Raw genomic sequence first — 19,874 nt, 5'->3', positions numbered from 1 at the left:
TTTGGTTCTTATTATATTTGTTTCCTTATGTATTGCAGGTCCTGCTGTTGTTCCACTGAGCTGCCACCTCGGACGCCGGCTTCTGCCTGCTAAGGTTTCTGCTTTGTCCGCCGGGTAATCCCTGGTAAGGTTTCAACTTTGCCCTTCAGCCTTACTTTGTTTTGCTCCTTTCATATACATTGGCTAATTTTTTTCCCTACCGCGGGAAGATTACATGGCCCAAGCACCCTGCTACATTAGTCCTTTACTAGCCTCTCACATGTGCACAGGAAACATTACCAGTCTTCTTCCCCAGGTTCTTCTTCTCTCTTCCTGCGAAGTATGCGCCACCACGCTGGATTGACGGCTCGCATTTGCTTGCTTCTAACTATAACATCCAATTTTTTTATTAAATTTGGATGTTAATAGAATCATTCAATGCATATCATATTTCTTTGCATTTTGGGGTTATTGAAATATTCAAATAATAATTCTCCACTCGAAAGAAAAAACAAATGAGGGGATAAGATGACTTCCTCAAAATATAAAAGAGTTGGAAAATTTTATTTTGAATATTAGTTGGAGTTTCTATAGTTATTTGGTATTTATTCAATTTTCCAAAAGTGCATTAGTTGCATTAGGAAAAATGTTTTTTCTCTATGCGTAGATTAATGTTCACTATGCCCTAGAAATTCCAAGATAATTTTAGAAATTATCATGGTATTTTTAGGATTTTGTTTGAAGTTTTTTTAGGGCCACCTTTGTTTTCTGTCAAAAAAAACATGCGCACACCCGCGCGCAGGCCTAGCCAGCCGCTGGCCAAAACTAACCCATGGCCCAGCAGCCAGCCGCGCCAGGCCAAGACCACCCGCGACCGCAGCTCCCAGCACCGGAGCGCTCCTTGCCTCGCACGCCCGCCGTCTCCCTCTCGCTCACACGCAGCTAACGCTGCCAGATGGGACCCCGCCCGTATCATCTCCAACCTCCTACTCCTCCCGCTCAAGTAGAGCACGTGCCCGTGCACCGAACTCGCCGGTCGCATCCCTCTTGGGATAACCCTTATCCCCGCTCCCCGAGCCCTCTGCTTGCGCCTATATAAACCCCGATCTCCCCCTCTCCATTCTGCCACCCCGTTTTGCCTCACACCACCCGTAGTCGACGCCCTGCCGCGTTGGATCTCGACGGAGCCGGAGCATCTCGCCGGAGTTTCCATCGTCGTAGACTTCCTTACCTTCATTTTGTTTCTGTCAATCTTTGTTACTCACCGAGGCACATCTTTTTGACACATTTTTGCTGCCTAGGTCTCGCCAGAACCGCCGCCCCGACGACCTGCGTCCTCGCCAGAGCATGGAGCCACGGTCCCTGCGCGGCACCACCCCGGCCACCCCGACGCGCGCCACCACCACCACCGCGACCCCCTCATCGCGCTTGTCTCATTCCCCTTCTTCCCCGCCGCCCCGTCACCGCCCGACGCCAGCTCCGCCGTCTCCTGTACGACACCTTCGCCCGCGGTGAGCCGCTCGCCCGCCCCTGTTCGCTTAGTTTTTTTATTTTAGTAGTAGATCAGTTTAGTATTAGATCGGTTAACTCGGTTTTCTCAAACCGCGGGTTTCGTTAAAAAACCCGATGTCTTTTTTAGTTAGCCACCGCCGCCGTTTTACTTAGATTGTGGCCGTCCGCTGTAAGCTACGCGGCGAACACCATTCGGACAATAGGAATCTGCCACGTGACAGGGACCTGTTTGTGATAGTTTTTCTTCACTGTTTAGTCCCCTTTTATCACAGATTAGTCCCTAATCTTAGATTAGCCATAACTTTTAAACCGTAGATCCAAACTCGATGAACCCAACGGCAAATTCTTCGTCATGTTTAGATCTATCTAGTGGTATAATTTTTGTAAACTTTTCTTAGATTCAAATTTGAATTTATTCAGATTCAAATATGAATTTATTCAGATTCAAATTTGAACTACAAATGGCCATATCTCCCAACCGTAGCTCTGATTAAGTTGATTCTTTTTGCACTTTGTCACCGTAGCCAAACCCTATCAACTGGACCTTTGTCACAATAATTTTCACACACTAGAATTTGTCCATTAATATTTTTACTAGTATGCACTATAGTTCACATCACTTTTTGAACCATAGGCCTATGTTGTTTTGCACTTAGAATATTTTTGTGATAGCTTAGCGTGTTGTATATTCATTTGGATTTTATCGAGACTTCTTGCTTTGCATGTTTCTTCTTGGTTCTCTAAAATATTTTCTTTTGTTTGTTTATCTTCTTTGTGATAGATTGCCCGGAGTGCGAAGCAGACTATTATCAGTCTTTAGAATTTGACCAGCAGTACCAAGGCAAGTTGCATCTTGAGCATGTTTCATTACCTATGTTTTTATTATGCACTTAGTTCTTTGTGTAGGACTACATGGTAGGAATTGATGTCGCATGACTATACTTTTCACCCAGTAGTTCATTCAGGTAGGTCTGAACCTTATAACATTGTCTCCATCATTTTACATTATGTTGCTTCGCTAAGTAGACGTGGATTGGGGAATGATCATTGAAAAGTATGAGTGACAATGTAGTAAATAGGACCTAAGATAATTAATGAACTACCTGGGCGGAAACTTGTTGGAATGGTGGCGAAGTATAGTGGGGCACGCATGGGAAATCCATGGTGGTGCACCACTAGTGGTCCGTCCGCTCAAGCTCAAAGAGATCAATCGTATTCTCATGTCTAGAAGCTTACGTATGCAGCCACAAGCCAATATGGGCTCTGGCTTAGTTGAGTAGTTAGTGTGACCCCTTCCGGGATGGGCTAGCAGATGTAGAATGATGTAGGAGTACCGACCTATCCGTGGGTTAAGGGGGAACATTTTTGAAAGACTATGTCTCGATCTTCCGATCATGGAGGTGGTCGAGTCTTGTGGGGAAAAGTGCACAACCTCTGTAGAGTGTCAACCTAATCGATTAGTTGTGTCCCCGGTTACGGACAACTTGAGCATCTAGTAGTGGAAATGACGGGAGATCTCCTCACCTTTAATTAAACAGTTGGGTTTTAAATGAAACTTGGGAACGGGTGGAGTTGGGTTTGCCAACTCATCCTATGCAAATGTGTAGTAGTAGAATAACATCTTTTCTAATAGGGAAAAACTAGCTTTATGCAAAAACTAAACTTAGAGCTATCCACCAGCCAAATTGCATGTATAAATAGGTTCATTACACTTATGATGTGACTTGCCAGTACATTCAATGTATTGAACTATATGGCTGCAACTTATCATGTTGCAGATATATCCAACGAAGATTAAGGTGCGATAGGTCGATGTTCTACACGCAACCTTGCTCGTGGAGTTGGACTCATTTACTACTTTGCTTCTGCAGTATTTGCTTATTGGCTCTATGCCCTATTTTGTAATAAATGTATTGCTCCTGGACTATCGATGTAATAAAGAGATGTGTGTTATTTTTGTTATTTCATCGAGTACTGTGTGTGCTAGCAAGTCGATCCAGGGACTAGCACGGTAAGCACAGAGACTTCGACTCTTACCGAGTCAGGTCGCTACAAGATGGTACCAGAGCACACGTTGACTATAGGATGCGATCCCTAGAAAATGGAAATGCCATAGGATAAAACTATATTTTTCATTTTCCCTATATATCCTTTGGTCTCGTACCTTCTCTGCTTCAGTACTAATTTCTTCTCTCTTTCAAAATGTAGATGTCATCTGCCATTGTTCAGTTCGAGCTGCCCGATGAGACCATGCCCTTTGGACGGTAGCTGGTGAAGATCGTGAACCACTTGAAGGTTGGGCTTCCCACATTCACTAGAACCTTCACGGCCACCCTGCCCGAGGAGACACGTTGGAGGATCGATGCCCATATCCTCGGATGCATACTCGAAAACCACAGCAAGCCCATTGATTTCCATCTGGATACTGCAACATGGGGCTTGGGCAGAGGCACCCCTGCTCACATTGCTCTCGAACGTATTCGGGATGAGTATGATGAGGACCTCAAGAAGACCTCCTTCGTGATGTATGGACGCCGCGACGCGAATGGATACGTGGTGCGTACCCCGGAGGACGAGACGATAGCATCCCATATCCAGGACATGGAGGAGCACATTCGCATGATGGAGATGGAGCTGTCTGACAACATGATCATCATCAAGAACCTCATGACCCGCAAGGCCAAGCTCGAGGAGGAGCTCCAAGACGCTCGCATCAAGCACCTGGGAGAGCTGGACGCACTACAGGAGAAGATCGACGACTTGAAGCTTAAGCTTGAGGAGGCCGAGGAGAAGCTGGATGAGGGAGAAAACATCCAGGAGGATCACTCGTACGGTGCCTATGTCAGCCAAGACAGGGACCAGAATGATGAGCTCGGAGATGATGACACGGAGAGTGATGCAAGGACACCCAATGTTGACATGGTTGACTGATCCTCATCTGATGAGAGTTAGATTTTATACCACCATGAGAGTTAGGAATTCGATTTCGTTATCCAATTAGTTTTATTTCATTTGTAAGACCTTGTCAAATCTTGTGACATGGCTTACCTTAGGTTTGATTATTCATGTGAATCTCTTTGTTTGAAATTGAATTGGAGTGATTTGAAGTTTTATTGCTATCATGTGCATATGGGTAGTGTGATTTTACTCATTAGGCCTTATTCTATTCTAACTCCTCATCCACTCTAAAACCCATCAGATGCCTCCAAGACGTGACCCCGGATTCAACTTTCTGCTAGAGCTCACCCAATTGATCCAGCAGCAGAATGCTCTTATGCAGATGCTCATTCAGAACTAGAACAATGACACACCGCTGCCACCCCTAGTTGACAGCCTTACCCGTTTTCTGAGGCTAAACCCACCCATGTTCTCCAGTAGCACGGAGCCGATCGCCGCAGATGACTGGTTCCGCAAGATAGGAAGGGAGCTGGCCACATCAGGATGCAATGATGCTGAGAAGGTGAGGTCTGCCGCCCACCAGCTGGATGGACCGGCATCTGCTTGGTGGGAGAACTACACCACCACATACCCCATGGAGAGTGTGACTTGGACTCAGTTCCAGCAGGCGTTCCGCACTGCTCATTGTTGGGGAACGTAGTAATTTCAAAAGAATTCCTACGCACACGCTAGATCTGTATAGGTGATGCATAGCAACGAGAGGGGAAGAGTGTTGTCCATGTACCCTCGTAGACCATAAGCGGAAGCGTTATGACAACGCAGTTGATGTAGTCGAACGTCTTCACGATCCGACCGATCCTAGCACCGAAGGTACAGCACCTCCGCGATCTACACACGTTCAGCTCGGTGATGTCCCACGAATTCTAGATCCAGATGAGTGTCAAGGGAGAGTTTCGTCAGCACGACAGCATGATGATGGTGATGACGAAGCTACCGAAACAGGGCTTCGCCTAAGCACCGCTACAATATGACCGAGGTGGATTATGGTGGAGGGGGCACCGCACATGGTTAAGACAATGATCAACTTGTGTGTCTATGGGGTGCCCCCTCCCCCGTATATAAAGGAGTGGAGGAGGGGGAGGGCCGGCCCTCTATGGCGCGCCCTAGGGGAGTCCTACTCCCATCGGGAGTAGGATTCCCCCCTTCCAAGTAGTAGGAGTAGGAGAGAAGGAAGGGAAGGAGAGAGTGAAGGAAAGGGGGGCCGGCCCCACCCAATTCGGATTGGGCTAGGGGGCGTGCCTCCCACCTTTTCCCTTCCTCTCCTCTATTCCACTAAGGCCCAATAAGGCCCATACACTCCCCGGGGGGTTCCGGTACTTCGGAAAATGCCCGAACTCATTCAAAACCATTCTGATGTCCAAATATAGGCTTCCAATATATTGATCTTTATGTCTCGACCATTTTGAGACTCCTCGTCATGTCCGTGATCATATCCGGAACTCTGAACTACCTTCGGTACATCAAAACACATAAACTCATAATACGGATCATCACCGAACGTTAAGCATGCAGACCCTACGGGTTCGAGAACTATGTAGACATGACCGAGACTCATCTCCGGTCAATAACCAATAGCGGAACATGAATGCTCATATTGGTTCCTACATATTCTACAAAGATCTTTATCGGTCAAACCACACAACAACATACGTTGTTCCCTTTGTCATCGGTATTTTACTTGCCCGAGATTCGATCATCGGTATCTCAATACCTAGTTCGATCTCTCTATCGGAAAGTCTCTTTACTCGTTCCGTAATGCATTATCCCGCAATGAACTCATTAGTCACTTTGCTTGCAAGGCTTATAGTGATGTGCATTACCGAGAGGGCCCAGAGATACCTCTCCGATACTCGGAGTGACAAATCCTAATCTCGATCTATGCCAACTCAACAAACACCATCGGAGACACCTGTAGAGCATCTTTATAGTCACCAAGTTACGTTGTGATGTTTTATATCACACTAAGTGTTCCTACGGTATTCGGGAGTTGCATGATCTCATAGTCATAGGAACATGTATAAGTTATGGAGAAAGCAACAGTAACAAACTAAACGATCATCGTGCTAAGCTAACGGATGGGTCAAGTAAATCACATCATTCTCCAATGATGTGATCCCGTTAATCAAATGACAACTCATGTCTATGGTCAGGAAACATAACCATCATTGATTCAACGAGCTAGTCAAGTAGAGGCATACTAGTAACACTCTGTTTGTCTATGTATTCACACACGTACTAAGTTTCCAGTTAATACAATTCTAGCATGAATAATAAACATTTATCATGATATAAGGAAATATAAATAACAACTTTATTATTGCCTCTAGGGCATATTTCTTCAGTCTCCCACTTGCACTAGAGTCAATAATCTAGATTATATTGTAATGATTCTAACACCCATGGAGTCTTGGTGCTGATCATATTTTGCTCGTGAGAGAGGCTTAGTCAATGGGTCAGCAACATTCAGATCCGTATGTGTCTTGGAAATCTCTATGTCTCCCTCCTTGACTTGATCGCGGATGGAATTGAAGCGTCTCTTGATGTGCTTGGTTCTCTTGTGAAATCTGGATTCCTTTGCCAAGGCAATTGCTCCAGTATTGTCACAAAAGATTTTCATTGGACCCGATGCACTATGTATTACACCTAGATTGGATATGAACTCCTTCATCCAGACTCCTTCGTTTGCTGCTTCCGAAGCAGCTATGTACTCTGCTTCACACGTAGATCCGGCCACGACGCTCTGCTTGGAACTGCACCAACTGACAGCTCCACCATTTAATGAAAATACGTATTTGGTTTGTGACTTAGAATCATATGGATCAGTGCCAAAGCTTGCATCAATGTAACCGTTTACGAAGAGCTCTTTGTCACCTCCATAAACGAGAAATATATCCTTAGTCCTTTTCAGGTATTTCAGGATGTTCTTGACCGTTGTCCAGTGATCCACTCCTGGATTACTTTGGTACCTCCCTACTAAACTAATAGCAAGGCACACATCAGGTCTGGTACACAGCATTGCATACATGATAGAACCTATGGCTGAAGCATAGGGAATGACTTTCATTGTCTATATATCTTCTACAGTGGTCGGACATTGAGTCTGACTCAACTTCACACCTTGCAACACAGGCAAGAACCCTTTCTTTGCTTGATCCATTTTTAACTTCTTTAAAACTTTATGAAGGTATGTGCTTTGTGAAAGTCCAATTAAGCATCTTGATCTATCTCTATAGATCTTGATGCCCAATATATAAGCAGCTTCACCGAGGTCTTTCATTGAAAAATTCTTATTTAAGTATCCTTTTATGCTATTCAGAAATTTAGTATCATTTTCGATCAATAATATGTCATCTACATATAATATCAGAAATGCTACATAGCTCCCACTCACTTTCTTGTAAATAGAGGCTTCTCGAAAAGTCTGTATAAAACCATATGCTTTGATCACATTATCAAAGCGTATATTCCAACTCTGAGAGGCTTGCACCAGTCCATAAATGGATCGCTGGAGCTTGCACACTTTGTTAGCACCTTTTGGACCGACAAAACCTTCTGGTTGCATCATATACAACTCTTCTTTAAGATATCCATTAAGGAATGCAGGTTTGACATCCTTTTGCCAAATGTCATAATCATAAAATGCGGCAATTGCTAACATGATTCAGACGGACATAAGCATCGCTACGGGTGAGAATGTCTCATCATAGTCAACTCCTTGAACTTGTCGAAAACCTTTTGCAACAAGTCGAGCTTTGTACACAATAACTTTACTGTCAGCGTCAGTCTTCTTCTTGAAGATCCATTTATTCTTTATGGCCTGCCGATCATCGGGCAAGTCAATCAAATTCCACACTTTGTTCTCATACATGGATCCCATCTCAAATTTCATGGCCTCAAGCCATTTTGCGGAATCTGGGCTCATCATCGCTTCCTCATAGTTCGTAGGTTCGTCATGGTCAAGTAACATGACCTCTAGAATAGGATTACCGTACCACTGGTGCGGATCTTACTCTGGTTAACCTACGAGGTTCAGTAGTAACTTGATCAGAAGCTTCATGATCATCATCATTAGCTTCCTTACTTACTGGTGTAGGAATCATAGGAACAGATTTCAGTGATGAACTACTTTCAAATAAGGTAGAAGGTGCAACTACCTTAGCAAGTTCTAGTTTCCTCCCACTCACTTCTTTCGAGAGAAACTCCTTCTCTAGAAAGGATCCATTCTTAGCAACGAATATCTTGCCTTCAAATCTGTGATAGAAGGTGTACCCAACAGTCTCCTTTGGGTATCCTATGAAGACACATTTCTCCGATTTGGGTTCGAGCTTATCAGGTTGAATCTTTTTCATATAAGCATGCTACCTCTTGAGCATGCGTTGGTTTTCCCTTGAAGAGGAAAGGGTGATGCAGCAAAGTAGCGTAAGTATTTCCCTCAGTTTTTGAGAACCAAGGTATCAATCCAGTAGGAGACTACACGCAAGTCCCTCATACCTGCACAAACAATCAAGAACCTGGCAACCAACGCGATAAAGGGGTTGTCAATCCCTTCACGACCACTTGCAAAAGTGAGATCTGATAAAGATAATAAGATAAATATTTGAGGTATTTTTGTTGTATAGATTGAAAAGTAAAGATTGCAAAATAAATGGTGACAAAAATAGCTAGTTGATGGAAAATAATATGATGGAGAATAGACCCGGGGGCCATAGGTTTCACTAATGGCTTCTCTCAAGATAGCAAAATCTATGGTGGATGGACAAATTGCTGTCGAGCAATTGATAGAAAAGCGAATAGTTATGATAATATCTAGTCATGATCATGTATATAGGCATCACATCCGTGACAAGTAGACCGAAACGATTCTGCATCTACTACTATTACTCCACACATCGACCACTATCCAGCATGCATCTAGAGTATTAAGTTCGGAAGAACAGAGTAACGCATTAGGCAAGATGACATGATGTAGAGGGATAAACTCAAGGAATGTGATATAACCCCATCTTTTTATCCTCGATGGCAACGATACAATACGTTCCTTGCTGCCCCTGCTGTCACTGGGAAAGGACACCGCAAGATTGAACCCAAAGCTAAGCACTTCTCCCATTGCAAGAAAGATCAATCTAGTAGGCCAAATCAAACTGATAATTCAAATAGACTTGCAAATATATTTAAATCATGCATAAAATAATTTAGAGAAGAACCAAATATAGTTCACAGATAATCTTGATCATAAACCCACAATTCATCGGGTCTCGACAAACACACCGCAAAAAGAATTACATCGAAAGTTCTCCAAGAGAATCGAGGAGAACTTTGTATTGAGATCCAAAGAGAGAGAAGAAGCCATCTAGCTAATAATTATGGACCCAAAGGTTTGTGGTAAACTACTCACACATCATCGGAGAGGCTATGGTGTTGATGTAGAAGCCCTCCGTGATCGATTCCCCCTCCGGCGGAGCACCGAAAAAGGCCCCAAGATGGGATCTCACAGGTACAGAAGGTTCCGGCGGTGGAAATAGGGTTTCGTGGTGCTCCTGGATGTTTTCAGGGTATATGAGTATATATAGGCAAAAGAAGTAGGTCGGTGGAGCTGCGAGGGACCCACGAGTGTAGGGGCGCGCATGGCCCCCTGGGTGCGCCCTCCAACCTCGTGGATGCCTCGCTGCTTCCTTGACATCCACTCCAAGTCTCCTGGATCACGTTTGTTCCAAAAAAGATCCTCGCGAATGTTTCATTCCATTTGACATTCCTTTTCTGCGAAACACTGAAATAGGCAAAAACAACAATTTGCACTGGGCCTTCGGTTAATAGGTTAGTCCCAAAAATGATATAAAAGTGCATAATAAAGCCCATTAAACATCCAAAACAGATAATATAATAGCATGGAATAATCAGAAAATATAGATACGTTGGAGACGTATCACGCATCCCCAAGCTTAATTCCTGCTCGTCCTTGAGTAGGTAAATGATAAAAACAGAATTCTTGATGTGGAATGCTTCCTAACATAACTTTAAAAGTAATTTTCTTTATTGTGGCATGAATGTTCAGATCCAAAAGATTCAAGATAAAAGTTTAATATTGGCATAAAAATACTAATACTTCAAGCATACTAACTAAGCAATTATGTCTTCTCAAGATAACATGGCCAAAGAAAGTTATCCCGACAAAATCATATAGTCTGGCTATGCTCTATCTTCACCACATAAAATATTTAAATCATGCACAACCCCGATGACAAGCCAAGCAATTGTTTCATACTTTTAATGTTCTCAAACTTTTTCAATCTTCATGCAATACATGAGCATGAGCCATGGATATAGCACTATAGGTGGAATAGAATGGTGGTTGTGGAGAAGACAAAAAAGGAGAAGATAGTCTCACATCAACTAGACGTATCAACGGGCTATGGAGATGCCCATCAATAGATATCAATATGAGTGAGTAGGGATTGCCATGCAACGGATGCACTTGTAACATCCACAATGTGGCTATATCTCCCATGTGTCGGGGCACGACTTAGAGGCATAGCCGCATGGTAGTTTTGTCGCAAGAGGGGTAATCTTCACACAATCCCACGTACTGAAAAAGAAAGGGATAAAGAGTTGGCTTACAATCGCCACTTCACACAAATAACAAGTTAAACATACATCATCCAGAGTACAATCAAGGTCCGACTATGGAACCAAAATAAAAGAAGACAACCCCAAATGCTAGATCCCCGATCGTCCCAACTGGGCTCCACTACTGATCATCTAGAAAAGACACATAAAAATGACCATGATATTCATCGAGCTCCCACTTAAGCTCGGTTGCATCACCTACACTGGTATCATCGGCACCTGCAACTGTTTGGAAGTATCTGTGAGTCACGAGGACTCAGCAATCTCACACCCGCAAGATAAAGACTATTTAAGCTTATGGGAAGGGTAAGGTAATGAGGTGGAGCTGCAGCAAGCACTAAGCATATATGGTGGCTAACATACACAAATAAGAGCTGGAGGAGAAGCAATGCAATGGTTGAGAAGCTATAAGTGATCAAGAAGTGATCCTGAAACTACTTACGTTCAAGCATAACACAAGACCGTGTTCACTTCCAGGACTCCGCCGAAAAGAGACCATCATGGCTACACACGCGGTTGATGTATTTTAGTTAAGTCAAGTGTCAAGTTCTCTACAACCGGACATTAAAAAATTCACATCTGTCACATAACCGCGGGCGCGGCTCTCGAAAGTTTATACCCTGCAGGGGTGTCCCAACTTAGCCCATCACAAGCTCTCTTGGTCAACGAAGGATATTCCTTCTCCCAAGAAGACCCGACCAGTCTCGGAATCCCGGTTACAAGACATTTCTACAATGCTAAAATAATACCAGCAAGACCGCCCGATGTGCCGACAATCCCGATAGGAGCTGCACATATCTCGTTCTCAGGGCAACATCGGACGAGCACTCCGTACAACTAAAACCAGCCCTCAAGTTTCCCCGAGGTGACACTGCAAAGGACTCTAGTTCGGACCAACACTTAGAGAAGCACTGGCCTGGGGGGTTAAAATAAAGATGACCCTTGGGAGCGCGACTCCCAAGGGAAAAGTATAGGTGGTGGTGAGGCAAATGGTAAAATCAAGGTTGGGCCATGCTAGAGGAGTTTTATTCAAGGCGAACTGTCAAGGGGTTCCCATTATAACCCAACCGTGTAAAGAACGCAAAATCAAGGAACATAACACCGGTATGACGGAAACTAGGGCGGCAAGAGTGGAACAAAACACTAGGCATAAGGCCGAGCTTTCCACCCTTTACCAAGTATATAGATGCATTAATTAAATAAGAGATATTGTGATATCGCAACATATCCATGTTCCAACATGGAACAAACTTCAGCTTCACCTGCAACTAACAACGCTATAAGAGGGGCTGAGCAAAAGCGGTAACTTAGCCAAACAGCGGTTTGCTAGGAAGGTGGGTTAGAGGCTTGACATGGCAATATGGGAGGCATGATATAACAAGTGGTAGGTAGCGCGACATAGCGATAGAGCGAACAACTATCAAGCAAAGATAGAAGTGATTTCGAGGGTATGGTCATCTTGCCTGAGATCCCGCAAGGAAGAAGAACGAGTCCATGAAGGAGACAAACGGACGTAGCTGAACGGATCCTCACAAACGCAACGTTACCAGAACTACCAAGAAGAAACACCGGAAAATAAGCAAGCAACATGGTAAACCAATAGGCATAAACAGGGCATGATGCACAATCAAGTATGATGCATGTCCGGTTTAAAGAGGCATGGCATGGCAAAGTGCAACAAACAACACTACAAGTTAAGTGGAGCTCAATATGCAATGAGTTGCATATTGACGAAACACCACATGACTCATTTAGTTCTCTCCCGTTCATGTACTCAACAATATTAAATGTTGGTTAGCCTGGCAAGGGGTGAAGCATAATAAAACTTATATATCTAGGCAAGTTTAAATGAGGACGGAACAACAAACAACAATTCCAGAAAATCCTCATATGCAATTTACGGATTTGGTACTGTTCTGCCCTAAACCATATTTTAGAGTTGTTAAACATGCAAGAAGAGTGCACCATGTTAAACTAGGCATTTTTCCACCCCATTTACATATAAAGTTTATTAAAATTGGAGTTACGGTTATTTAGTTATGAAATAAATCATTTTAACATGGAATTTATGCAAAACAAGTGCAAACAGCCATTTAAACATTTCTAACATGGGTGAAAGTGGCATATTATTAAACTAGATGAAATTCTAAACATTTTTCATATATGAAGTTTTTACATACGATGCACGGTTTGCGAGATATGATATGCAGGAACACTAGGGGATTTTTTGAAAAACTGCATTTCTCTGATTAATTAGGCAAATTCGTGCACGAAAAAAAACACGTCTCAGGCCGAATCTGAAACAACCCACTCGGCGGCTGGCTACTCACCTAGCTGGACTTGGCCCAGGTCGGTGGAGGCGGTTCAGGGGGTGTGGTCGAGCAGGCCGGCTCGGCAGAAGCCCAGGCCCACCCGCGCCGGCCTCGGCCATCGGATCGCGATCGAGAGGGGGGATAGGTAGGCCTAGGTGGGCTGGTTGTGACTCTGTAGAAGGTCGGGGGCTGTGGGAGAGAAGAGAGAGACCCGGCAGCAGTTTCCGGAGACCAAAAACGTCCGACAATTTTACCGACTATATTTCGTTATAGTTATCCATTGGGGCATCAACGGACTCCTAATGCGATGAAACTTGACAGCCGGCCTACTAACAACATAACAACACCGCACGCCAACTTTCAACCGGTTCCGAGAACATTTTTCGACCACTTATAAAATAATATTTCGGAGGTGCCGCGGGCTCGTGCAAGTGTGTCTGGGCTCAGAACGGACAACGGAAATAACTTGGGAACCCGGACGGATGCAAGTTTTGAACACATGATAACATGGCAAGATGCAACACACAAGCAAAAGACAAGGAAACAACAGCGAATAACTCGAAGACACCTGGCGCAACGGTCTTGGGGCGTTACAGCACTAGAGCTATAAGTGTATGAAAGCTCAAAAAGAAACTGAGTGGGTGTGCATCCAACTTGCTTGCTCATGAAGACCTAGGGCATTTTGAGGAAGCCCATCATTGGAATATACAAGCCAAGTTCTATAATGAAAAATTCCCACTAGTATATGAAAGTGACAACATAGGAGACTCTCTATCATGAAGATCATGGTGCTACATTGAAGCACAAGTGTGGTAAAAGGATAGTAGCATTGCCCCTTCTCTCTCTTTCTCTCTTCCTTTTTTTTATTTGGGACTTTTCTTCTTCTTTTTTATGGCCTCTTTTTTTCTTCTTTTTTTCGTCCGGAGTCTCATCCCGACTTGTGGGGCAATCATAGTCTCCATCATCCTTTCCTCACTGGGACAATGCTCTAATAATGATGATCATCACACTTTTATTACTTACAACTCAAGGATTACAACTCGATACTAGAACAAAAATATGACTCTATGTGAATGCCTCCGGTGGTGTACCAGGATATGCAATGAATCAAGAGTGACATGCATGAAAGAATTATGAACGGTGGCTTTGCCGCAAATACGATGTCAACTACATGATCATGCAAAGCAATATGACAATGATGAAGCGTGTTATAATGAACGGAACGGTGGAAAGTTGCATGGCAATATATCTCAGAATGGCTATGGAAATGCCATAATAGGTAGGTATGGTGACTGTTTTGAGGAAGATATATGTTGGGTTTATGGTACCAACGAAATTTGCGCGGTACTAGAGAAGCTAGCAATGGTGGAAGGGTGAGAGTGCGTATAATCTATGGACTCAACATTAGTCATAAAGAACTCACATACTTATTGCAAAAATCTATTAGTTATCGAAACAAAGTACTATGTGCATGCTCCTAGGGGGATAGATTGGTAGGAAAAGACCATCGCTCGTCCCCGACCGCCACTCATAAGGAAGACAATCAATAAATAAATCATGCTCCGACTTCATCACATAACGGTTCATCATACGTGCATGCTACGGGAATCACAAACTTTAACATAAGTATCTCTCAAACTCACAACTACTCAACTAGCATGACTCTAATATTACCATCTTCATATCTCAAAACAATCATCAAGTATCAAACTTCTCATAGTATTCAATGCACTTTATATGAAAGTTTTTATTATACCCATCTTGGATGCCTATCATATTAAGACTAATTTTATAGCTAAAGCAAATTACCATGATGTTCTAAAAGACTCTCAAAATGATATAAGTGAAGGATGAAAGATCAATAATTTCTATAAAATAAAACCACCACTATGCTCTTAAAAAGATATAAGTAAATCACTAGAGCAAAATTATCTAGCTCAAAAGATATAAGTGAAGCACATAGAGTATTCTAATAAATTTCGATTCATGTGTGTCTCTCCAAAAGGTGTGTACAGCAAGGATGATTATGGTAAACTAAAATGCAAAGACTCAAGCAAAACACATATCATGTGGTAAATAAAAATATAGCCTCAAGTAAAGTTACCATGGACGAACACGAAAGAGGGGATGCCTTTCGGGGCATCCCCAAGCTTAGGCTTTTGGTTGTCCTTGAATTTTACCTTGGGGTGCCATGGGCATCCCCAATATTAGGCTCTTGCCACTCCTTATTCCAAAATCCATCAAATCTTTGCCCAAAACATGAAAACTTCACAACACAAAACTCAACAAAAAATCTCATGAGCTCCGTTAGTATAAGAAAACAAACCACCACTTCAAGTTACTGTAATAAACTCATCCTTTATTTATATTGGTGTTAAACCTACTGTATTCCAACTTCTCTATGGTTCATACCCCCCGATACTAGCCATAGATTCATCAAAATAAGCAGACAACACACGAAAAACAGAATCTGTCAAAAACAGAACAGTCTGTAGTGATCAGTAGGTTTCGAATACTTCTGTAATTCCAAAAATTCTACCAAATTATTAAGACCTAAATAATTTGTATATTGATCTACTTCAATTGGAATCAGTATTTTATCTCTCTCTGGTTAGAAATGAAAATTATTCTCGTGAGCGCATACTTTCTGTTTTTTTCAGCAAGATCAAACAACAATCATCCAAGAAGATCCTAAAGACTTTACTTGGTACAAACACTAATTAAAACATAAAAACACAATCAAAACAGAGGATATATGATTTATTTATTAGTAAACATAATCAAAAAGTAAGAATCAGAAATAAAATTGGGTTGCCTCCCAACAAGCGCTATCATTAACGCCCCTAGCAAGGCATAAAAACAAAAATAGATCTAGGTATTGTCATCTTTGGTTGGCATTTCTTCAATGGAACACTTATATCCCTTAGGAGTTTCCTTATTTTTATTAATGATCAAACTCCTAGGCAAGAAATCAAGAAATTCATTTGTAGCAAAAGATTCCTTAATGATAGCGGGTGAACACTTATTGATTTGAGATCCGCATTTTCCTTACTAGAAGATTCACCTTAATTTTTAGGCACATACATGAACTTGGAAACTTTAGTAGTAGGAGGATTTGGGGTATATTTCACGGAAGAAAAGGCAGACCCTAAGTTTGTAATAATATCCTCAAGTTTATCAATTCTTGTGGAATCTTGATCTATCTTTTCGTTAACTATGGGTTCCTTTTCTTTTAAAAATTTAAGAGCAACTCCTACCTTAGATCCTTAGTAGTTAATTTGGTTGTGGATCTTTTTATCCAAATTTTCAATCAACTCTATAGTGGCAACTTTATTTTCAATAATTTCAAGCCTTTGCATCACATGTTCCAAAGTTAAAATAGTTCCATTAACCAAAAGAGGTGGTGGGCCAAACAAATCTAACATAGCATTATAAGAATCAAAAGTATGGATACCCAAGAAATTCCCTCCAGTAATGGTATCAAGAGTATATCTATTCCAAGGAGTGATGCCTACATAAAAATTGTGAAGAAGAATGGAAGTAGATTGCTTCTTAGTAGATCTATTCTGAGCATTGCAAATTCTATGCCAAACATCTTTTAGATTTTCTCCATCCCTTTGTTTAAAATTAAGAACTTCGTGATCAGGAGTACTAACAATGATAGAAGGACTAGACATGACGACGAAACAAACGATCTAACACACGGACACACAAGAAGCAAGCGGAAATAGACAGGCGGAAAAAGAAGGGAGAATAAAACGGCAAGGGTGAAGTGGGGGAGAGTGAAACGGGAGGCAAATGGCAAATAATGTAATGCAAGGGATAAGAGTTTGTGATGGATACTTGGTATGTCTTGACTTGTGCGTAGATCTCCCCGGTAACGGCGCCAGAAATGGATAGTTGTCGGTAGATCAAATCTCGACTTGACTTGGTGCAAATCTCCCCGACAACGGCGCCAGAAATCCTTCTTGCTACCTATTGAGCATGTGTTGGTTTTCCCTTGAAGAGGAAAGTGTGATGCAGCAAAGTAGCATAAGTATTTCCCTCAGTTTTTGAGAACCAAGGTATCAATCCAGTAGGAGACTACACGCAAGTCCCTCGTACCTGCACAAACAATCAAGAACCTTGCAACCAACACGATAAAGGGGTTGTCAGTCCCTTTACGGCCACTTGCAAAAGTGAGATCTGATAAAGATAATAAGATAAATGTTTTTGGTATTTTTGTTGTATAGATTGAAAATTAAAGATTGCAAAATAAACGGTGACAGAAATAGCTAGTTGACGGAAAATAATATGATGGAGAATAGACCTGGGGGCCATAGGTTTCACTAGTGGCTTCTCTCAGGATAGCAAAATCTACGGTGGGTGAACAAATTACTGCCGAGCAATTGGTAGAAAAGCAAATAGTTATGAGAATATCTAGGCATGATCATGTATATAGGCATCACGTTCATGACAAGTAGACCGAAACGATTCTGCATCTACTACTATTACTCCGCACATCGCCTGCTATCTAGCATGCATCTAGAGTATTAAGTTCATAAGAACAGAGTAACGCATTAGGCAAGATGACATGATGTAGAGGGATAAACTCAAGCAATATGATATAAACCCCATCTTTTGATCCTCGATGGCAACAATACAATACGTGTCTTGATGTCCCTGCTGTCACTGGGAAAGGACACCGCAAGATTGAACCCAAAGCTAAGCACTTCTTCCATTGCAAGAAAGATCAATCTAGTAGGCCAAACCAAACTGATAATTCGAAGAGACTTGCAAAGATATTTAAATCATGCATAAAAGAATTCAGAGAATAATCAAATATTGTTCATAGATAATCTTAATCATATACCCACAATTCATCAGATCTCGACAAACACATCGCAAAAAGAATTACATCAAATAGATCTCCAAGAGAATCGAGAACTTTGTATTGAGATCCAAAGAGATAGAAGAAGTCATCTAGCTAATAACTATGGACCCGAAGGTCGATGGTAAACTACTCACACATCATCGGAGAGGCTATGGTGTTGATGTAGAAGGCCTCAATGATCAATTCCCCTCTGGTGGAGCGCCAAAAAAGGCCCCAAGATAGGATCTCACGGGTACAGAAGGTTGCGGCGATGGAAATAGGGTTTCGTGGTGCTCCTGGATGTTTTAAGGGTATATGAGTATATATAGGCGAAAGAAGTAGGTCGGTGGAGCTGCGAGGGGCCCATGAGAGTGGGGCATGCTTGGCCCCCTGGGTGCGCCCTCCTACCTCGTGGCCACCTTGCTGCTTCCTTGACGTCCACTGCAAGTCTCCTGGATCATGTTTGTTCCAAAAAAGATCCTCGCGAAGGTTTCATTCCATTTGGATTCTGTTTGATATTCCTTTTCTACGGAACACTGAAATAAGCAAAAAAATAGGAATTTGCACTAGGCCTTCGATTAATAGGTTAGTCCCAAAAATAATATAAAAGTGCATAATAATGCCCATTAAACATCCAAAATAGGTAATATAATAGCACGGAACAATGAAAAATTATAGATACGTTGGAGACGTATCAAAGCATCGCAGCCCCAAACTTTAAGAAACGACAACTTGGGTTACTTGCCAAACCACAGTTCATAAGGTGTCGTCTTAGCAGATTTTGATGGTGCCCTATTTAACGTGAATGCAGCCGTCTCTAAAGCATAACCCCAAAACGCTAGCGGTAAATCAGTGAGATACATCATAGATCACACCATATCTAATAAAGTGCGGTTATGATGTTCGGACACACCATTATGTTGTGGTGTTCCAGGTGGCGTGAGTTGCAAAACTATTTCGCATTGTTTCAAATGAAGACCAAACTCATAACTCAAATATTTACCTCCACGATCAGATCATAGAAACTTGATTTTCTTGTTACAATGATTTTTCAATTCAGTCTGAAATTCTTTGAACTTTTCAAATGCTACAGACTTATGTTTCATGAAGTAGATATACCCATATCTGCTCAAATCATCTGTGAAGGTAAAAAATAATGGTATCCGACGCGAGCCTCAATGTTCATTGGACCACATACATCAGTATGTATGATTTCCAATAACTCTGTTGCTCACTCCATTGTTTCGGAGAACGGAGTTTTAGTCATCCCATGAGGCATGGTTCGCAAGTACCAAGTGATTCATAATCAAGTGATTCCAGAAGTCCATTAGAATGGAGTTTCTTCATGCACTTTACACCAATATGACCCAAACGGCAGTGCCACAAATAAGTTGCACTATCATTATCAACTCTGCATCTTTTGGCTTTAATACTATGAACATGTGTATCACTATTATCAAGATTTACTAAAAATAGACCACTCATCAAGGGTGCATGACCATAAAAGATATTACTCATATCAATAGAACAACCATTATTCTCTGATTTAAAAGAATAATCGTCTCGCGTCAAACAAGATTCAAATATAATTTTCATACTCAATGCTGGCACCAAATAACAATTATGTAGGTCTAAAA

Source organism: Triticum aestivum, chromosome 2A, assembly GCF_018294505.1.
Source record: "Triticum aestivum cultivar Chinese Spring chromosome 2A, IWGSC CS RefSeq v2.1, whole genome shotgun sequence".
Classification (NCBI taxonomy): Eukaryota; Viridiplantae; Streptophyta; class Magnoliopsida; order Poales; family Poaceae; genus Triticum; species Triticum aestivum.
Note: the sequence above shows the minus strand (reverse complement) of the source record.